The sequence below is a fragment of the Hyperoodon ampullatus genome, assembly GCF_949752795.1.
Source record: "Hyperoodon ampullatus genome assembly, chromosome: 5".
Classification (NCBI taxonomy): domain Eukaryota; kingdom Metazoa; phylum Chordata; class Mammalia; order Artiodactyla; family Ziphiidae; genus Hyperoodon; species Hyperoodon ampullatus.
The window spans coordinates 38,934,738-38,955,111 of NC_136918.1; positions in this window are offsets into that span (position 1 = coordinate 38,934,738).

Here is a 20,374-nt window from a genome sequence, read left to right on the forward strand (position 1 = left end):
ATTCAGGTATTCCTCAGATGTAGGGTACCTCAAGTTGATTGTGGAGCTTTAATCCGCTGCTTCTGAGGCTGCTGGGAGAAATTTCCCTTTCTCTTCTTTGTTTGCACAGCTCACGTGGTTCAGCTTTGGATTTGGCCCCGCCTCTGAGTGTAGGTCACCTGAGGGTGTCGCTTCTCTGCTCAGACAGGACAGGGTTAAAGAGCAGCTGATTTGGTGGCTCTGGCTCACTCAGGGTGGGGGGGTGGGTGGGGAGGGGTATGGATGTGGGGTGAGCGTGCGGTGGCAGAGGCCAACGTGATGTTGCACCAGCCTGAGGCACGCCGTGCGTTCTCCCGGGGAAGTTGTCCCTGGATCACGGGACCCTGGCAGTGGTGGGCTGCACAGGCTCCCGGGAGGGGAGGTGGGGGGAATGACCTGTGCTCGCACATAGGCTTCTTGGTGGGTGCAGCAGCAGCCTTAGCATCTCATGCCCATCTCTGGGGTCCGTGCTGATAGCCGTGACTCACACCCGTCTCTGGAGCTCCTTTAAGCAGCGCTCTTAATCCCCTCTCCTTGGGCACCAGGAAGCAAAGAGGCAAGAAAAATTCTCTTGTCTCTTTGGCAGCTCCAGACTTTTCCTGGACTCCCTCCCGCTAGCCGTGGTGCACTAACCCCTTCAGGCTGTGTTCACGCCACCAACCCCAGTCCTTTCCCTGCATCCAACCAAAGCCTGAGCCTCAGCTCCCAGACCCCGCCCATCCCGGCAGGTGAGCAGACAAGCATCTCGGGCTGGTGAGTGTTGGTCAGCACCGATCCTCTGTGCGGGAATCTCTCCGCTTTGCCCTCTGCACCCCTGTTGCTGTGCTCTCCTCCGTGGCTCTGAAGCTTCCCCCTCTGCCACCAGCAGTCTCCACCTGTGAAGGGGCTTCTAGTGTGTGGAAACCTTTCCTCCTTCACAGCTCCCTCCCACTGTTTCAGGTCCCGTCCCTATTCTTTTGTCTCTGTTTTTTCTTTTTTCTTTTGCCCTACCCAGGTATGTGGGGGAGTTTCTTGCCTTTTAGGAGGTGTGAGGTCTTCTGCCAGCGTTCAGTGGGTGTTCTATAGGAGCACTTCCACGTGTAGATGTATTTCTGATGTATCTGTGGGGAGGAAGGTGATCTCCGCGTCTTACTCTTCCGCCATCTCCAACTCTATTTCATTTATTTCTGCTCTGATCTTTATGATCTCTTTCCTTCTGCTAACTTTGGGTTTTGTTTGTTCTTCTTTCTCTAGTTCCTTTAGTTGTAAGGTTAGATTGTTTGAGATTTTTCTTGTGTCTTGAGGTAGGCTTGTATTGCTATAAACTTCTCTCTTAGAACTGCTTTTCTGCATCCCATAGGTTTTGGATCATCGTGTTTTCATTGTCATTTGTCTCTAAGTATTTTTTGATTTCCTCTTTGATTTCTTCAGTGATCTCTTGGTTATTTAGTAACACATTGTTTAGCCTCCAATGTATTTGTGTTTTTTACGTTTTTCCCCCTGTAATTGATTTCTAATCTCATAGCATTGTTGTTATAAAAGATGCTTGATATGATTTCAATTTTCTGAAATTTACTGAGGCTTGGTTTGTGACCCAAGATGTGATCTATCCTGGATAATGTTCTGTGCGCACTTGAGAAGAAAGTGTAATTTGCTGTTTTTGGATGCAATGTCCTATAAATATCTGTTAACTCTATCTGGTCTGTTGTGTCATTTAAAGCTTGTGTTTCCTTATTAATTTTCTGTTTGGATGATCTGGCCATTCGTGTAAATGAGGTGCTAAAGTCCCCCACTATTATTGTGTTACTGTCACTTTCCTCTTTTATAGCTGTTAGCAGTTGCCTTATGTATTGAGGTGCTCCTGTGTTGGTTGCATATATATTTATAATTGTTATATCTTCTTCTTGGGTTGATCCTTTGATTGTTATGTAGTGTCCTTCCTTGTCTCTTATAACATTCTTTATTTTAAAGTCTATTTTATCTGATATGAGTATTGCTACTTCAGCTTTCTTTTGATTTCCATTTGCATGGAATATCTTTTGCCATCCCCTCACTTTCAGTCTGAATGTCTCCCTAGGTCTGAAGTGGGTCTCCTGTAGACAGCATATATATGAGTCTTGGTTTTGTATCCATTCAGCAAGCCTGTGTCTTTTGGTTAGAGCATTTAATCCATTCATGTTTAAGGTAATTATCGATATGTATGTCCCTATGACCATTTTCTTAATTGTTTTGGGTTTGTTTTTGTAGGTCCTTTTCTTCTCCTGTGTTTCCCACTTAGAGAAGTTCCTTTAGCATTTGTCATAGAGCTGGTTTGGTGGTGCTGAGTTCTCTTAGTTTTTGCTTGTCTGTGAAGCTTTCGATTTCCCCATGGAATCTGAATGAGATCCTTGACAGGTAGAGTAATCTTGGTTGTAGGTTCTTCCCTTTCATCACTTTAATTATATCATGCCACTCCTTTCTGGCTTGTAGAGTTTCTGCTGAGAAATAAGCTGTTAACCTTATGGGAGTTCCCTTGTATATTATTTGTCATTTTTCCCTTGCTGCTTTCAGTAATTCTTCTTTGTCTTTAATTTTTGCCAATTTGATTACTATGTGTCTCTGTGTGTTTCTCCCTGGGTTTATCCTGTATGGGACTCGCTGTGCTTCCTGGACTTGGGTGGCTATTTCCTTTCCCATGTTAGGGACGTTTTCGACTATAATCTCTTCAAATATTTTCTCTGGACCCTTCTCCTTCTCTTCTCCTTCTGGGACCCCTATAATGCCAATGTTGTTTCATTTAATGTTGTCCGAGAGTTCTCTTAGTGTGTCTTTATTTCTTTTCATTCTTTTCTCTTCTATTCTGCAGCAGTGAATTCCACCATTCTGTCTTCCAGGTCACTTATCCATTCTTCTGTCTCAGTTATTCTGCTATTGATTTCTTCTAGTGTAGTTTTCATTTCAGTTATTGTGTTGTTCATCTCTGTTTGGTTGTTCTGTAATTCTTCTAGAATTTTTTTAAACATTTCTTGCATATCACCCAAAATTTCTCTTTGTCCCCCAATTTGTATACTGGTTGGTCATTGTATACTAGGTCATTCCCCATTCTCCCCTTTTCCCCATCCCTGGCAACCACTAACCTTTCTGTTTCTATAGATTTGCCTCCTGGGCATGTCATATAACTGGAATCATATGATATCTGGCTTTTTACACCTGGCTACTTTCACTTAGCATAATGTTTTCAACGTTTGTCCATGATGTAGCATAGATCAATACTTCATTCCTTTTTGTGGCTGAATATTCCATAGAATGGATATACTACATTTCATTTATCCATTCATTTTTTTAAACTTTTTATTTTATATTGGAGATAGTTGATTAACAATGTTGTGTTAGTTTCAGGTGTACAGCAAAGTGATTCAGTTATACATATACATGTATCTATTCTTTTTCAAATTCTTTTCCCATTTAGGTTGTTACATAATATTGAACAGAGTTCCCTGTGTTATACAGTAGGTCCTTGTTGGTTATCCATTTAAAATATAGCAGTGTGTACATGTTAATCCCAAACTCCCTAACTATCCTTCCCCCGACCCTTTCCCCTGGTAACCATTATGTTTGATTTGCTAGAAATTTATTAATGATATTTTTGTACCAATGTCTATGAGGATATTGTGTTTTCTTTTTCATTAATAGCTTTGTCAGTTTTGGGGGAAGTTTTCTTTCCTCCTTTAATTTATGAAAGTTTATTTAAGATTAGTATTCTTCCTTCCTTAATGTTTGATATAGTTCAGCAGTAAAACCAAGTGGGCCTGCAGCTTTCTTTTGGGGAAGGATTTTGTTTACAAACTAAAATTCTTTATCAGACATAGGATTATACACATTTTCTTTTTCTGTCAATTTTAAATTTATACTTTTCAAGGAATTCATAATTTTACCTCATTTGAATATACTGTCATGAGGATGTTCATAACAATCTCTTTTTGCACATGTTACATGCATATGGGATTTGTGGTGGTGTTTTATCTACTTAGCTGTTGTAGGTAGGGTTTAACAGTTTTAGTACTTTCTCCAAAAAATTTTTTGGCTTTGTTAATTTTCTATACTGTTTGTTTTATATTTCATTGTTTTGTGCTCATTATTTCTTTTCTTTGATTTATTTGGGTTTAATTTGCTCTACTTTTTGTACCTTCTTAAGGTTAAACCTTAGATTATTGATTTTAAAATGTTCTTCTTTTCTAACATGAGAATTTAAAGCTTATATTATTTATTTCTAAGACCTGCTTAAGCTGTATCACACAGATGTATAGTGCTTTGTTTTCATTTATATTTTCAAACATTTTCTAATTTCGTTTGTGAGTTCTTCTTTTGCTTGGGTTATTTACGAGTGTTTTATTAAATTTTTGGAAGACAGTTTGTCAGCTTTTACAAAACCAAACATACTCTTACTGAATGAATCACACTCCTTGATACTTACCCAAATAAATTGAAACCCTGTCAACACAAAAACCTGCACACAATGTTTATCATTTTTTGTAGTGTACTTGCTGCAAGCAACAAATTCTCTCAGTTTGCATTTATCAAAAATTATTTTATCTTCATTTTTGAAATATTGTTCCTGTAAGATATAGAATTCTGAGTTGAAATTTTAAAAAAAATCAGCACTTTAAAGCTGTTACAAGATTTTCTAGCCTCTATTCTTTTCTGATGAAAAGTCAGATCTTATTATTTTCCTGTATGTAATATTTTTATTACTTTATGGCCGCTTTTCAGATTTTCTTTTTATCATTTTCAGCAGTTTGATTATAGCATACCTGGTTGAAGGTTTCTTTCTATTTATATGGCTTAGGTTTGGGTATATAGGTGTGGATATGTAGGATAACTTTTAAAACAAATTTGGAATTTTCACATTTTTTTCTGCTCCCTTCTCTCTCTTTCTCTCTCTCTCTCTTCTTCTCTCTTCCTTTCTCTCTTCTTCCCCTCTGGGAACTTAAATTACACTTATTTGGATTACCTGAACTACCAAGGCTCTGTTCTTTTTAAATTCTGTCTTCAGAATTGGTTAATTTTGATTCATATATCTTCAAGTTTATTGACCCTTTCTTTTGTTGTGTCCAGTCTGCTGTATATCTACCCAGTAAATGTATTCAAGTACAGTATTTTTCAGTTCTAGAATTTAAATGAAAAACAAATTCATGATCATATATGTAATAGCTGATTTAAAGCCCTTGTCTTCTAACTTTAACCTCTTTGTTGTCTTGAGATCTATTTATATTAACTTCTTTTTCTTTTGATTGTGAGCTACATTTTTCTTACTTCTTTGTGTGTCTAGAATACTTATAAGTATGACAGATTATTATGGATGGTATATTGTAGGGAACATGGAGTATATCATTTTTCTTTGAAGAGTTTTGTTCTGGCAAGTAGTTAAACTCCTGGTGGTATCTCTTGATTTAGTTACAATTAGTTTTATGCTTTATTTCAATATTGTTCTTAGTCTTTGGCATGGTTCTTACTATAGGGCATGATCTTTACTCCTAGGCATGATATTTCTGCATCTCATTTCAATGTCCAAGTTGCTCAGCAAGGCTATTCCACTCTGGATGGGTTAGAATTCGGACATCTCTGAGCATTAGTTAATGTCTTGTTACCTCTATGCAGATGAACACAGGACTTTGCACTACAGCAGCTGCTCTATGAGGGCTTTACAGAGTCTTTACCTGCATATGAGTAGTGCCTATTTCAGCCAAGGACCTGAGGGCAATCTCTTAGAGGTTTTCTTGCTTCTCTTACTCCATGAAGCTACCTTTCTCCAATACTCTGTTCCACAGATTCAAACCACTTCAGCAACCCCAAACTCTGATTTATGCCTCCTTATCTCAGTGAAATTGACATTCTTCATTTGGGGTCTGGCTTCCATGTTGCCTCTGGAAAATGGCCCCAGGTGAAAAGCTGGAATTAATGTGGAGCTTACCTCATAGTTTCCCTTTCTCTCAGGGATCATGGTTCTGTGCTGTGTTACCCAACACTTAGAAATAGTTTCCTAATAGATTTTGTTCAGTTTTATATTTGTTTGTGTCAGGAAAGTAAGTCTGATGCTAGTTACTTTGCCATGGCTAGAAGCAGAAGTTCTGGAACTTTACCCATTATGTTTGTATGTAATATGACATGCACAATCCATTCTTGGCTGCTATGGCTCCTGACCTAGGTGACTCTAAATCTCACAGTTATGAATTCAAGGGAGAGGAAGCTAAATTCAGTGGAGCAAAAATTTCCTTCTTTTTAAAGAGTGAAAAAAAAGATGTTTATATTATTCAAAATATTTGAAATATTTTAATGTACTTTTAAAATTTCATTTTGTTAAATCTATTACAAAACCTTCATTGACTCTTATTTTTTCTTGAATTAACTCTGAACTTTTTAGCTATGTATCAGAAATCTTCCATCATGTAGCTCCAACCTATGTTTCCGCCCTTCCCCCCTACATTGTCTGACCTGATGCTCTAGTTTTGTGACTATTTGTTCTTTCAGAAACACTTTCCATTTCTTTATGACCTAGCAAACATGACATACTACATTCCTTATGATTCATTTCCTTATCTCTCTTTTCCAATGTTAATTTATTTCCCATATATGGCACTTTCACACATTCTGCTGAGAATAGCCATTGTTCTATCATGAATGAAAAATGTCTATGGAAGTCTCCTTTTTGATTTTGAGCTCCTTTTCTACTTACCATAATACCAGGAGCTTGTATATCATTACTTCTTCCTCTCTTCCACTTTTCATATACAGTTAATTACCACATTCTATCAATTACATGTCCTAAGCATCCAAACCTGTTCTCCCATTTGCCACAGGGTAGGCCTGGCAACTTCTTGTCAGAATAACTTGGTCTTCTTCACTTCCATACTGGTACCAGAGTAATCCTTTTGAAACACATATTTGATTATGGAAAACTCTGAATTAAAATCTTTCAATGGCTTTGCCATGATAAAAAGTTCAAGTTTCTTAGCCTGGTTAATTACCTGGCATGATATAGTTTAAAGAGGTATAACCTAAAAGATCCACTTTAATGCCTATTGAGTAAAACAGAAATAGGTTGTAGCAGGAAAGTAACAAAGATTCAGGAAAGGCTTCTTTGTTGACAACAAACCAAGTGAACATTTTTTTCAAAGTTTTAAGAAAGCTGTATTTTAATGAGTTATTTCCATAGGAACATATTATAGATCACTTTTGGGAATTAGTGTTCCTTTCTGATTTTTTGGTTATTAGTGCCACTTTAAAAAAAAATACTGTTTGTTGTTATTGCTGAATAAAAATATCAGTACATGTGTTTGGAGGAATGTAACACTACAGCTCAGGAAATTCATGTCTGTCTTAAAATCTTTCTGTTTCTGGCACAGAATGAGGATGTTATTAAAGAATAGTACCATCAGAATTAATAATGAGGATCAGGGGGCTTCCCTGGTGGCACAGTGTTTGAGAATCCGCCTGCTAATGCAGGGGACACGGGTTCGAGCCCTGGTCTGGGAGGATCCCATATGCCGCGGAGCAACTAGGCCCATGAGCCACAACTACTGAGCCTGCACGTCTGGAGCCTGTGCTCCACAATAAGAGAAGCCACGATAGTGAGAGGCCCGGGTACCACAATGAAGAGTGGCCCCTGCTTGCCACAACTAGAGAAAGCCCTCACACAGAAATGAAGACCCAACACAGCAAAAATAAATTAATTAATTAATAAACTCCTACCCCCAACATCTTCTTAAAAAAAAAAAAAAGAAAATGAGGATCAGAATCTGGCTAATGATACTTTGAGGAATTAATTGACCCTTATCCTAAGTATGGTAGATGAGTCATGGTAGTACCAAGAAAAGTACAGGTGATAGCCACATAGTTGGTAAGCAGGAGGAAATGAAGTGAAATCCTTTGGAAATGGTTTTAGAAATGAAAGGCTTGAAGTCTGCTCCAAGTTGGATCACTATGTTGCTCGTTGTTAATTTTCTTGAGTGATTCATTTCCCTTCTCTGAGCCTGTTTTTTCCACTTATACAATGAAGGCATTGGATTGTATAATATCTTAAATCTATCAATACTAACGTTCTTTTGTGAAATTGAAATTTAAAAAATATTTCCACTTCATGCTTTATGTTGTAAACATGTATCAGTGCTTTAGGACTTAGGGTCTTTAAGTTGCTTCATGTTTTCCATTGTCACCAATCCAGTTGACAAGAACTCTTAGGTTCTCTTTCTGTGCATGCATGCTCTTTCTGAGACCAGCCTCCCCCTCCTCCGCCTCAGTGTCCCTAAAACAAAACTGGAAATGTGTATAGTTTTGGATATCAGTCAAAATTACTCACTTAGAAGTATAGCTAAGGAAGTCATGACCAAATCCTGTAATAATTTAAGTTTCTTATTTCAGTTTATTTTTTTTTGACTTCACTTCTGGTTCTAGTCATGTATCTTCTGCAACTGCAAAGGCCTCCAGTAAATTCCCTAGCTGATGCTTGGAAAGTATTTTCAAAGGAATACAGCATTCTTTCTTGGTATGTGTTGAAGAAAAATGTGGCAGAGGTTATAGAGAAGAAGGTGATGATTGGGACTGCAGTGACTAAGAGATAACCCTGGCCAGTCCCATAGTCAGAATACTAGTTCAATGGATAAGTGCTGGTCTTGTGAACCTAGACCAAATATTTTGAAGAACTATAAGTTGGGGAGTGTTTCCTGTTGGTTTTGGAATCAGATTTGTATTCTGAAAGTTGAAGAGAATTTAATATCACGTTCATGTGGCCAATTTTACTGCAATATAAGCTATAATTTGTATTAAAAAACAAGGTCTGTTAGCTACAATATACCTTTGCAAATATTTTAGCCAAGTATAAAGTAAAATCATGATTAATTTGACACAACTTTCCCTAAATGAGTTGGCACAGTTAATGTGATAGAAAAGAGAACATGGTACATAAAATAAATAAAAGAAAAAGAAAAAGAAAAGAGAGAGACAGAGGTTTTGCTGAAGAAGCAGAGGTATTGTGAAGAAAATAGTAAACTTAGGTGAGTTTCTCTATAGTGTAACCAGTCTCAGGAAGACAGATTCATGCTGACTAATGCACAAGAAACAGCATGCTTTTAATAGATCAGTTGTCAGTGGGTGCGTTTGCACTGGGAGAGAGACCTCATGTGCTCCACTGCCACTGGAAATTGCCAGTCTGCTTTCTACAAAGGGTTTCATGTATAGTTCATAGAAAATTAAAATAGTAATGACATGCTCTCTTGGGATATGTGTAATTATTACAGAGAGGGTTGGGTATTTCTAAGGAATACTTGCCGAGGCTGAACTAAAATCTGGGTGGTTGCTCTTACCTTACCCCAGTGCCTGAACATCCTCATGGTTCTCAGGTATGGAGTGGACCATACCACTTATCTTCTCATTTATTTATGAACAGATATTTATTGAGTATTTACTGTGTGACAGATATGGTTCTGGTCTCTGGAAATATATTGATGAATAAGAGAAACAAAATTCCTGCCCTCATAAAGCTTATATTTTAGGTGGAAGGAGAATAAGAATTGAATCAGGTAACTACTGTCAAATCCTTACTCTCCAATTGTGGTTTTGGTATATTCTTTATCTGTCACAATATCCTATTTTTTTTAAAGGCAGCAGTTTCCCATGACAATCATGTCGCAGATCTTAAAATTACAACCCATCTTAAATTTCTCCTTTATTTGTGAATATATCTGAAATCGATCTTTCCACAGATGATCTTAAAAGGCTGAGATTGCTGTGGTATACACTTGCAAGGTTAATGATGATAACTTCAATCCATATGTTTTCTATTCTAAGCCTAGCATTGTACTAGGCACTGTATATATAACATCTCATAGGCTCCTTACAATACTTTATAATAAGGCATTCTTATCTATATTTAAATGAAGAAACTGAGACTCAGAGAGGTTATATAAGTTGTCTTAAGATCACACAACAAAATGACAGAACCAGGACTTGAAGCCAAGTCAGCCAGACTCAAATTCAGGATTTTTTTTTCCCACTATACTATTATGTTCATCATTTAGTAGGCAATGGCTACAGCTAGCTAATTTTATCCAACCTCAAGTTAGAGAAATTTTAAGTTTTTCTCTGGTTTCTTTGGGTAGAATCTGTTCAGGACACAGAGATCCCTATGCCTTGAGTCAGTCTGGTTGGATCACTTTTCTTGTCAAAATCTCTGAGACTTAATTTGTCTCAGAGAATGTAGCCATGTGGTTCAACTTCCTTTGCTCAAATCTTAAATATCCTCTAATGGTGACAGGAAGCTCACTAAGAGCAGAATAAGTAACTTCAACTGTGGGTGGATTGGAGGGAAAGAAAGATTTTCTTCTATTGAGTTGAGAGTTGTCTCCTTAAAATACTAGCATCTTGCCCTAAGTTCGTTGGGGGACTGCTACACTGAACAATTACAGTGTTTTGTATATAAAAGAGCTCTCTGGATATTTTATGGACAATTTTATTTTCTCCTGGGAATTAGTTTCTCTAGATGCTACAATTCCATTCTCTTTACCACGTGTCACCGAATCACTCTCCTTTAGACAGGGGCCAGTAAGAGCTAAGGATAACGATGGGACAGAATCCACAGCTTAGCTAGAAGGTAAACATTTCACAAAAGGTATGCACATGATTGTGAAGGGTTTTCTATGGAGATGAAAGAGCAATAGTCATGTAGGAAAGATTTTTCTGAACATAATTTTCAGTTATTATCCAAAATTACAGTTGAAATCTGTGTCCTTTATGACCCTCACTGCCCTTTTTCTGTGGATGCACATGATAAATGCCTTCTGGAATTCAATGCCAGGGAAAATGTGTTTGTCATGATGAATTAGTATACTTGTCTCAGTAATTAGAGCTTATACATAAGCAATTGTGGGGACTAGAGTGCAGTGTTAGGTTGGTACCTACATGAGGGGGCATCTTGTAGTATTTGATTCCTCAGCTATAGTTGGCACTGCAATCCTGTGTAATGCTACACTGCAGACTGCTGATCAGAACCCTGATCAGGTGTTCCTCATCATCGTGGGGTCCTCTCCATCAGATGAGGACAGAGGGTGGGATTTCCTTCAGATGTGTCTCAATTGATCTAGTGTGAGTCTTCTGCTCACTGGGGATTCAAGTTCTTCTCAAGCTACCTCATCTGACTTTGCATCCAGTCCCCAGGAGAAGGAAAAGTCAAAGTCCAGACAAGGTAGTCGTGATGATGGTCCCAGAAATAGATGCCTAGCTCTTACCTAGACATAATGACTCACAGACTGAAATGCATTACAGAGGTCAGCTAGTTTAATGCCCCCAAATGCCACCTAATTTTGTGCCCAAGATCATACAACTGGTAAATATTTGACAGCTGGAATGTAAATCCAAGAATTCAGACTCCAGAACCAGTTTTCTTAAACACTATACTATATTGCTTCATTTATAATACTTTAAAATAATAAAAGAAATGTGGTATCCACACCATGCTTCCATGAAAAAAAAAACCCTGCAAAATTCAAACTTATCTGGAGAAAACTCCTACATTTTGGTATGTGTTCAGTGGCTCTTTTGGAGATATTTAATACTAAGATAGTTTAAATTTATAGTACAATTCTCAGAAAAAAGGTAACTTACATTAGTAAATTTTTCAGATAGAAAAGCTTATTCCTTTTTTTTAAAGATTTTTTAAAAATTAATTAATTAATTTACTTTTGACTGCGTTAGGTCTTCACTGCTGCATGTGGGCTTTCTCTAGTTGCAGAGAGTGGGGGCTACTCTTTGTTGCTGTGCGAGGGCTTCTCATTGTGGTGGCTTCTCTTGTTGTGGAACACAGGCTCTAGGCACACAGGATTCAGTAGTTGTGACTCGTGGGCTCGGTAGTTGTGGTTCATGGGCTGTAGAGAGCAGGCTCAGTAGTTACGGTGCACGGGCTTAGTTGCTCCGTGGCATGTGGGATCTTCCCGGACCAGGGATCGAACCTGTGTCCCCTGCATTGGCAGGTGGATTCTTAACCACTGTGCCACCAGGGAAGTCTCAAAGCTTATTCCTTTTAGTATAAATTATCTTCTAAACGTTTTTTAAAAGGCAAAAAAATTATCTCTCTTTTTTAAAATGTAGTTTCTGAGTCTCATTTCTTTGGAGATTCTGAACGTATTTTACAACTTTGATTTCTCAGCATCATTATTATTAATAATTGTATTGCACTATAAAAATACACAGTGCCACTCAGAGACTTGTTAAGGTGTCTGATACTATTTATTCCCAAATGGCCGTTATTTTGTGACTTTGGGGGATCTGATATTTATTGGTTTGATTGTTTACTTTTTCTCCTTAAAATGATTATTTCTCACTTTTTAATAATCTGTCTCCTTCAGTTTTCTTTTTTCCCCCTTCTAGACCAGAAGGCAACAACCTTTTTTTTTTCTGAATTTTGAATTTTATTTTATTTATTTATTTTTATACAGCAGGTTCTTATTAGTTATCTATTTTATATATATTAGTGTATATATGTAAATCCCAATCTCCCAATTCATCCTACCACCACTGCCTCTTGCTGCTTTCCCCCCTTGGTGTCCATACGTTTGTTCTCTACATCTGTGTCTCTATTTCTGCCTTGCAAACCAGTTCATTTGTACCATTTTTCTAGATTCCAACTATATGTGTTAATATACGATATTTGTTTTTCTCTTTCTGAATTACTTCACTCTGTATGACAGTCTCTAGGTCCATCCACATCTCTACAAATGACCCATTTTCATTCCTTTTTATGGCTGAGTAATATTCCATTGTATACATGTACCACATCTTCTTTATCCATCATCTGTCGATGGGCATTTAGGTTGCTTCCATGACCTGGCTATTGTAAATAGTGCTGAAGTGAACATTGGGGTGCATGTGTCTTTTTGAATAACGATTTTCTCAGGGTATATGCCCAGTAGTGGGATTGCTGGGTCATATGGTAGTTCTATTTTTAGTTTTTTAAGGAACCTCCATACTGTTCTCCATAGTGGCTGTATCAATTTACATGTCCACCAACAGTGTAGGAGGGTTCCCTTTTCTCCACACCCTCTCCAGCACTGACAACAACCTTCTTCAGTAAACAGCCGGGTAGTAAATATTTTAGGCTTTGTGGACCATACAGTCTCTGTCACAGTCACTCAACTCTGCAGCTGTAGCATGCAACAGCCATAGAAAACACACAAATGAACAGACATGGCTGTGCTCCAGTACAACTTTATTTTAAAAAATAAGCCATGAGCCATATTTTTGTCTGTTGAGTGTGGTGAGATAGCTATGTAGATTCTATGTAAAAAAGTAACTAGAATTATTTTTAAGAGTAAATAAATGTTGTAGCAGGACTTAATGTGTTCCTACAAATGAAGTATACAATATTTTGTGCCACAATTTTATGTCAGTGATTTGGGGTACTTAGATGTCTTTCCCTCCCTTTCTCTATTTTTTGTATCTTTTTTCAGGCTTAGGTCTATGTTGCAGATATTTGAGGTTATTGGATAAGTGAACTCCAGATACACTTGCTTCATATGAAGGTGTGTGTGAGTGTGTTCATGTGTCTCAGGCATAGAGCTAAAGTCACTGGACCAGTGAAGAGCTAGATAAGATTGGTTTGATTCCCAGTCTATGAATTTTGGAGGGTTCAATATCCCCCACCCACACCACCAAATTTTTGCAAAATTTAAGGGTGAAATTGTGTTTTTATGGTCACCTCTGCTCCAAATTTAAGTCTGCCAAATTATCTCAGTATAGAGATTGTTTGGCCCTGTTCTGAAAATCTTTTTGGCCATTTTTACACCTCAGACCCCAGCCAGCTACTGTGTTTCTCACCTTTCCACAGTTCCTTCCAAATGACCTTGGAACTCCAAATTCTTCTTACTTTGTTATGCAGATTAATTCCACTTTCTCTACCCTCAACCCCAGACTCCTCTCTGACCCCTCAGTATATTTTCTAGTCCAGCAAATAACAAACCATTATTTGTTTGTTCTGCCAAACAAAAAGGACCTCGTCTCCTTTAGTTGAACCATCCTCCAAAGCAGGGAATTAAAATTTTATGTAGAATTTTTCCCTTTATGGATGTTTAGAAGAATGATTTGATGGATGGGTGGATGAATGGCTAGACAGGTGTCATTTAGAACTATAAATCTGGACTAATATTCCATGTGAAGAATGATACCAAATGTGGAAAACCCATATTTGGTTTCTTAATCTTGTGATCTGGGAGTTATTTAGGGTTATTCTTCAACCCTTGTAGTCAAAATACATCCAATATGCTGTTTCTATTGTTACTTGCATTATAGGGAGTATTTTATTAATTTCTTGTTTGTTTGTTTTTTAAATATCTCAATAATTATTTTATTACAAAAGGATCAAAATAGCATTTCCTATGACAGTCAGCTAAATTACAGAAATAAAATATAAGATCATAAACAGCATAAGGTAAAAGTGAGGCTGGGACTCAAAGGAACTACATCGTATCCCCTCAAATTTAAAATAATAGGGTGCTATTTCTATTTGGAGATATGTTCTCTAATCTCCAATATTAGAAAAAAAGCTATTCCATTCACCTAAATGTTTAATATAAGAATGTTTTATCTTTATCCATAATTATTATTATTCAGTCATATATTAATTCATTGAGCAACTCTCAATTGTCTGCAAAGAGTACTGAAAAGAATACAAAATAAGAAGATACATTTTTAATCCACTAAAGAGCATAAAACCTGCTTCAGGAAATAATCCAAATATGGTTAAATAATTATAGAAGAATAAAGAGTGCAACATATGAGAAAGTTAATTTTTAAACTTATATTTTCTGAGCACTACGCTAACCTAAAATTGGTATCTTTTGAAGTCTGCTCAGAGTGTTGAACTGGAATGAAAGCTAGTAACTATACTGCTTAAAATTTTTCTTAGCCTTTCTAGAAAGTATTTGACCAGAAAGATCCTGATTAAAGTTAAAAAAACCAAATGAAAACTGGTCACTTTGTAAAAATCCAGATTTATAAAGAGGAATGGAGATATGACATAGTACTTTGGCTTGCTTTGTCAATATTTTTGTGTTCTATAGGCTTGCTTCATTCAATTTATTTATCCTTTTGAGGAAAGTACACTGCTAGGAGTCACAGTACACAAAGGCAAAGCAGACACAGTGTTGTTCCTTAAGGAATTTCTAGCCTATAGGGACAAAAAAACATGCAGACAACAGAAGAAGGATGATGCTTTTGACTTCAGGCTCTATGGAAGAGTTGACGTTTGGACTGGCCCACGATGAAGTTGAATAAACTAAAAGAGATGCAGAGGACCTTCTTGGCTAAGGAAAGAAAATTAATAAAGGCTCAAAAGTTCAAAGGTCTATGTCCAAGTAAAGCACATGCAGGTTCACAATGCATCCTCTATGGTTTCTAAATCTAAGAAGCTCTGAAAATCATTGTTTTCTTCTTAAGTTTGCAGCAAACTTATTTGGTGTCACAACATGATCTGAACTGACATGAGACTGTTTATAATTTTTACTTACTCCACTTATGAGAATCTTTATAGTTTTTGCTGCAGATATATCAGTGTCCTTGATTATAAGTGCTGCTCCAACATACAGTGATTTTGCTAATATTTTATACATTAACTGTATTACTTTTTAAAAATACCACCTTGTGCCCATCAAATCTGAATTATAATACACACCCAGCAGCAGGTATTTCAGATATGGGATTGTGGACCTGAAGTAATTATGGGTGGTGGGATATTGTAGAAACTGTAGTCAGAAAGCTAGAAAAATATTGTGCCAGTCCTTGAATGCCAAGTTAAAGATGTTGGAAATTCTACTTTAAGCTGTAAAGAAACCATTATAAGCTTTTGAAGAAGAGAGTGAAATATTCAACAATGTTTTACCAAAATTAGTTTGTATTCCTGAGCACACACTATTTTAAATTTCTTTCCCTAAACAATCATGAAACTAGGGATATTTTCCTTGAGTAAGATAATGATGTCAGATGAAATGCCTTTTGAAAATAGATATTTACATCCATCATTTGTTTCCTTGTGAAGGTGTGTGGGAGAAATAGGGTTAGAGAAAGCAATTTCAGATTGTGCTTGCAGCTTGCTAAGTGTCATGCCACATAAATAGGGCCCGGGTTTGATGTCCCCAAGTGACTTTGCTTTGAAAATGCAAAAATTGCTTCTGAAAAGGAAAAAACAACCCACAAAAATCCATCAGAAACAGTAATTTATTTATTTTTGTTCTTTTCCCCTTCAAACTAATTTATTCTAATTACGTTAAGAAAAGTAATTGAAAAATTAGGGGTGTGTGTGTGTGTATCTCACTCATAGTAAGTCTTTAAACTCTGTCATTGGAAACAGGCAGCAAAAGTTTGGGAATTAGAAAATTGACTCTGGAAATTACCCATCTCAGTTTTTTTTTTCCTTAGGCTATCTGAATAGTTAGTTGGTCTCTCACTTTTCCCAAGCTTGTAATTATTGATCCTGGAACCCCAGGAATGAGTATATTTTATTTTCATATTTAAAAATGTCATTTGAGGGGCTGGAAGCAGAGAGAGGCATATGTAATAAACTGTGAATCGGTATACTTTTCAAAAAGTGTATTTGGTAGCTGCCATAGGGATATTACTAAATTCACTTCCTACAGTGGTGTTTCAATCCCTGGAAGTCTGTACAGGGAATCAGGAAATTCCATCCAATCCGTAGCTTATGCTTTTCCAGAAAATTTCTACATTTAACTTCAGAAGAACTGTAAATAATAATAGTACATTTACAAACATTTTATGGCTCTCACTAGAGTCCAAGGATGAAGCATGTACATGAGGCCATAAAAGAGGTATTTTTTGATGCTGTAACCTCAGGAGTATTTGATGTTCGTATACATTTAAAAAAAATTCTTATAAAAAAAGATGCTGATATTTTTAAACAAATATTTAGTTCTGATTTTAAAAGTGTTCAGTGTTAGTTGCAAAAAAATTAAAAATACAAAAATTCAGGAATAGAAATCATTGACAATGTCTACTGAGTGTTTTAGTGTTCCACAGGCACTGTGCCTCCAGCTTTACATACATTATCTCATACGAACCTTACCCTGTGATGTATTACTGTTCCCACTTTATATAAATAGAAACTGATGGCTAGAAAGTTAAGTGACTTGTCCATAGTCATCATACAGGAAGTGGTAGAGCAGGAGTGAGCCCGGGAAGTCCGATTGGAGAATTCACACTCGGAACAGCTGTACTCTACTGCCTCTGCTCAATTGCCAGGAACCACCAAACTAACCACCGGCAAGTAGCCACTGTTACATTTTTGTATGTATGCTCACAGACTTCTTTTATTCACATATATATATATACATATGACATAATTGAAATCTTAGTGCAGGCTGTTTTTTCTCCTTCAAGGTTGGTCTTTTTGATAGTTGCACCTATTGACTAATAAAATGGCTAAGGCATGATCTTGGTGCCTGCTAATCCAGAATGTAGCCCTGATGCTGAGTGTCTAGGTAATACCTTGGATTAAAAACAATGAATAAAAAAACAAAAAACACTCTCCAAATAAGCGGGCATCATGCTAACACCTCCTCCTAAGCAGAAGCTACTTATATTCCTCATCACGAGGTGTCAGTGATGCATCAAGCATGTGGTAGAAAATGGAAGGGGGACTGATTTTACAAATTTTATCTTCATATTCTTTTCTTGCCAAATATAAGAATCCAAAACATTGTTAATAACCTTTAAGTTTTAGAATCCATCTTTAAGAAAGATACTTGCATTTACATATTATAAATTTTAAATACAGGAATGACCAGTGGGCAATTTATACCATGTCCTGATTAAAAACAAACAAACAAACAAAAAAACGCTCTTAAAAATGTGCTAGTCCTTATTAATCAGATCAAAGATCTCGGAAAAAAAGGAGACAAGAAACTCTCATTTGTGGGGAGTCTATAAGTGCTAAACTCTGCATTAAACATTTCCTTTTCCTCTTTTTTCTCCCATATTTTGTTGCCACAGCAACTCTGCAAAGCAGGTCATTAGCCTCACTTTACAAATGAGAAAAATGAAGCTGAAAGAAGTTAAGTTGTCCTTGAACACACACAGCTGGTAACACTGGGATTTGAACTGAGGAACATACAGCTCTGAAGTCTTAAATGTTTCCTATGATACAACCTTAGAGATTGACAATTATAATCTGTAGGACCTAGAGTGGCCTTCCATCCAAATTGGAAAGACAACTAAAATGGAAAGAGAAAAGGGAAAAGAAATCACCACGTAAATTAACTTTGTAGTTGTATGCCATCTTGCTGAGGCCCAATTATTTTTCTTATAGAATTTTTAAAAATTGAGATGTAATTCAGATATTATAAAATTCACTGCTTTAAAGTATATGGTTGAGTGGGTTTTTGTATATTCACAAGGCTGTGTGACCATCATCACTATCTAATTCCAGGACATTTATATCAAAAGAAAATTTATATCCATTAGCAATCACTTCTTATAGAGTTTTGATGAAGCAAAAATCCTCAAAACCTTTCTTCTAAAACTCCAATTTTCTAAGATTCTTTCCTTAAACAAAAATGATTCTTAATTACTTATATACATGTAGGAGAAGAGTTATAAAAATAATGTCCCATAACAGATGATTGATTTTGTTGTTGTTGAATATATCTTTAAGTATGAATAAGATAATTAATGGGAGAGTTACCCCAAAGTTATCAATGTCAGAAAAATCCCCACCACTACCACTATCATCATTACCACCATTAATTGAGCACTTACTCTCTGACATGCTGTATACTGACATATTCATTTTATTTTATTCTGACAGCAATCCTATTAAGTAGTTATTAACACCCACTCCACTGTGCAAATGAGAAAAACTGAAGTTTGGAGAAGTGACGTCACCTATTAAAATATCTGGCTTGAGAAGTAAACCCAGGTCCAGGACGATTTGAAAGCACAAGTCTTATCTACTGAACTTTCCACCAAGTGAGAGGAAATGGATCCAAAGAGAACATAGATCTAAAATGAAAGTAATAATGAGTCCAAATGAAAAATTTACATAAGCCCAGATGCTGAAGAAGGATATCTAGTGCTAGCTCCTGCAAGCATTATTCCAATGATTTACATATCCAAAGGATTGGGTACTTGTATAAAGCTATAGAAACCAGATCTTTCTGGTCTTTTCATTTTTCGTTATTTGATAATTAACCTATCAAACCAGAAAGGGAAACAAGTGTGCAGTCGGAAAGTTTGAGACCTTTCAGATTGGTACTATAGAAACCTCTTCTCCTAGGTCTTGGTCTGTTGGTCTTCCAGGATGATTGTGCTAGACTAGTCAGTGAAATGGTTCCAAATGCTGCTTTTCTCTTGGCTTGAGTTTCTTTTCTCTCCTATCAAGATCTCCTTTATTTTTATCATGCTTAAAACCATCTGGCAGGTGTGTAATTGATTTTCAGGAAAGACAGAATGCGTGACACATGTTGCTTTTGTATATAATTGCCACATAAGTTTATAAAAAATTTGATTAAGGCCTTATCTGCAGGTGAACTATACGGTTAACTCAATCTTTGAAGAAACAGAATCATGTAACTAACCTGCAACTCTGGATGAAATTTTCAGTTCAATTCAGCAGCTATTTATTGACCTTCTCTATGTTTTGAGCACAGTCTGTGTGTGGAGGAAGATGGTAGTAGTGTTTCATAATGAATAAACTTCAGAATTACCTTGAAAGGGAATAAATTTTCATGTACAGTGTGTGTGTGTGTGCGTGTGTGTGTTGAGTGTGTGTGTTTGAGGTGAGGAAATGTATATGAAGCATATGCCCAACTAATTGTGATACAAGATATGATGTGATAAATGCCTCAGCTTTTCCTGATTCCAACAACTAGATTAAGCCCCGCCCCCTACTTTAGACATTACAGCACTGTGTACGCCTCTCCTTTTTTGCACCTATCACAGTTGAAATTGTTTGTATGATTATTTGGTTGAACTTTCAATAGTAGTTTGGTTCCCTTGTAACTCTATCAGACATAAAGGCTATATAAATAATACAAATCAGAGATAACTGTGTAAATGTTCTATACTAAGAAATACACACAGGAGAACACCAGAGTGGGATATCTAACCTTGTTAGGGAAAGGTTCTGATGGAGGTGACACTGGATTCAATTTTTGAAAAATGGCTATGTATTCACTGGGAAAAAGGAAGGAAAGAAGGAAGGAAGGGAGGGAGAAGGAAGGAAGGAAAGGAGGAAAGAAAGGCAAGGGGAAGAGCACGTGCAAAGATATACACATATGAAATAGCATGCCTCAAGGATATGAATGAAGTCAAGTTCACGTAGAGAGATGGAAGAAGGTAAATCATC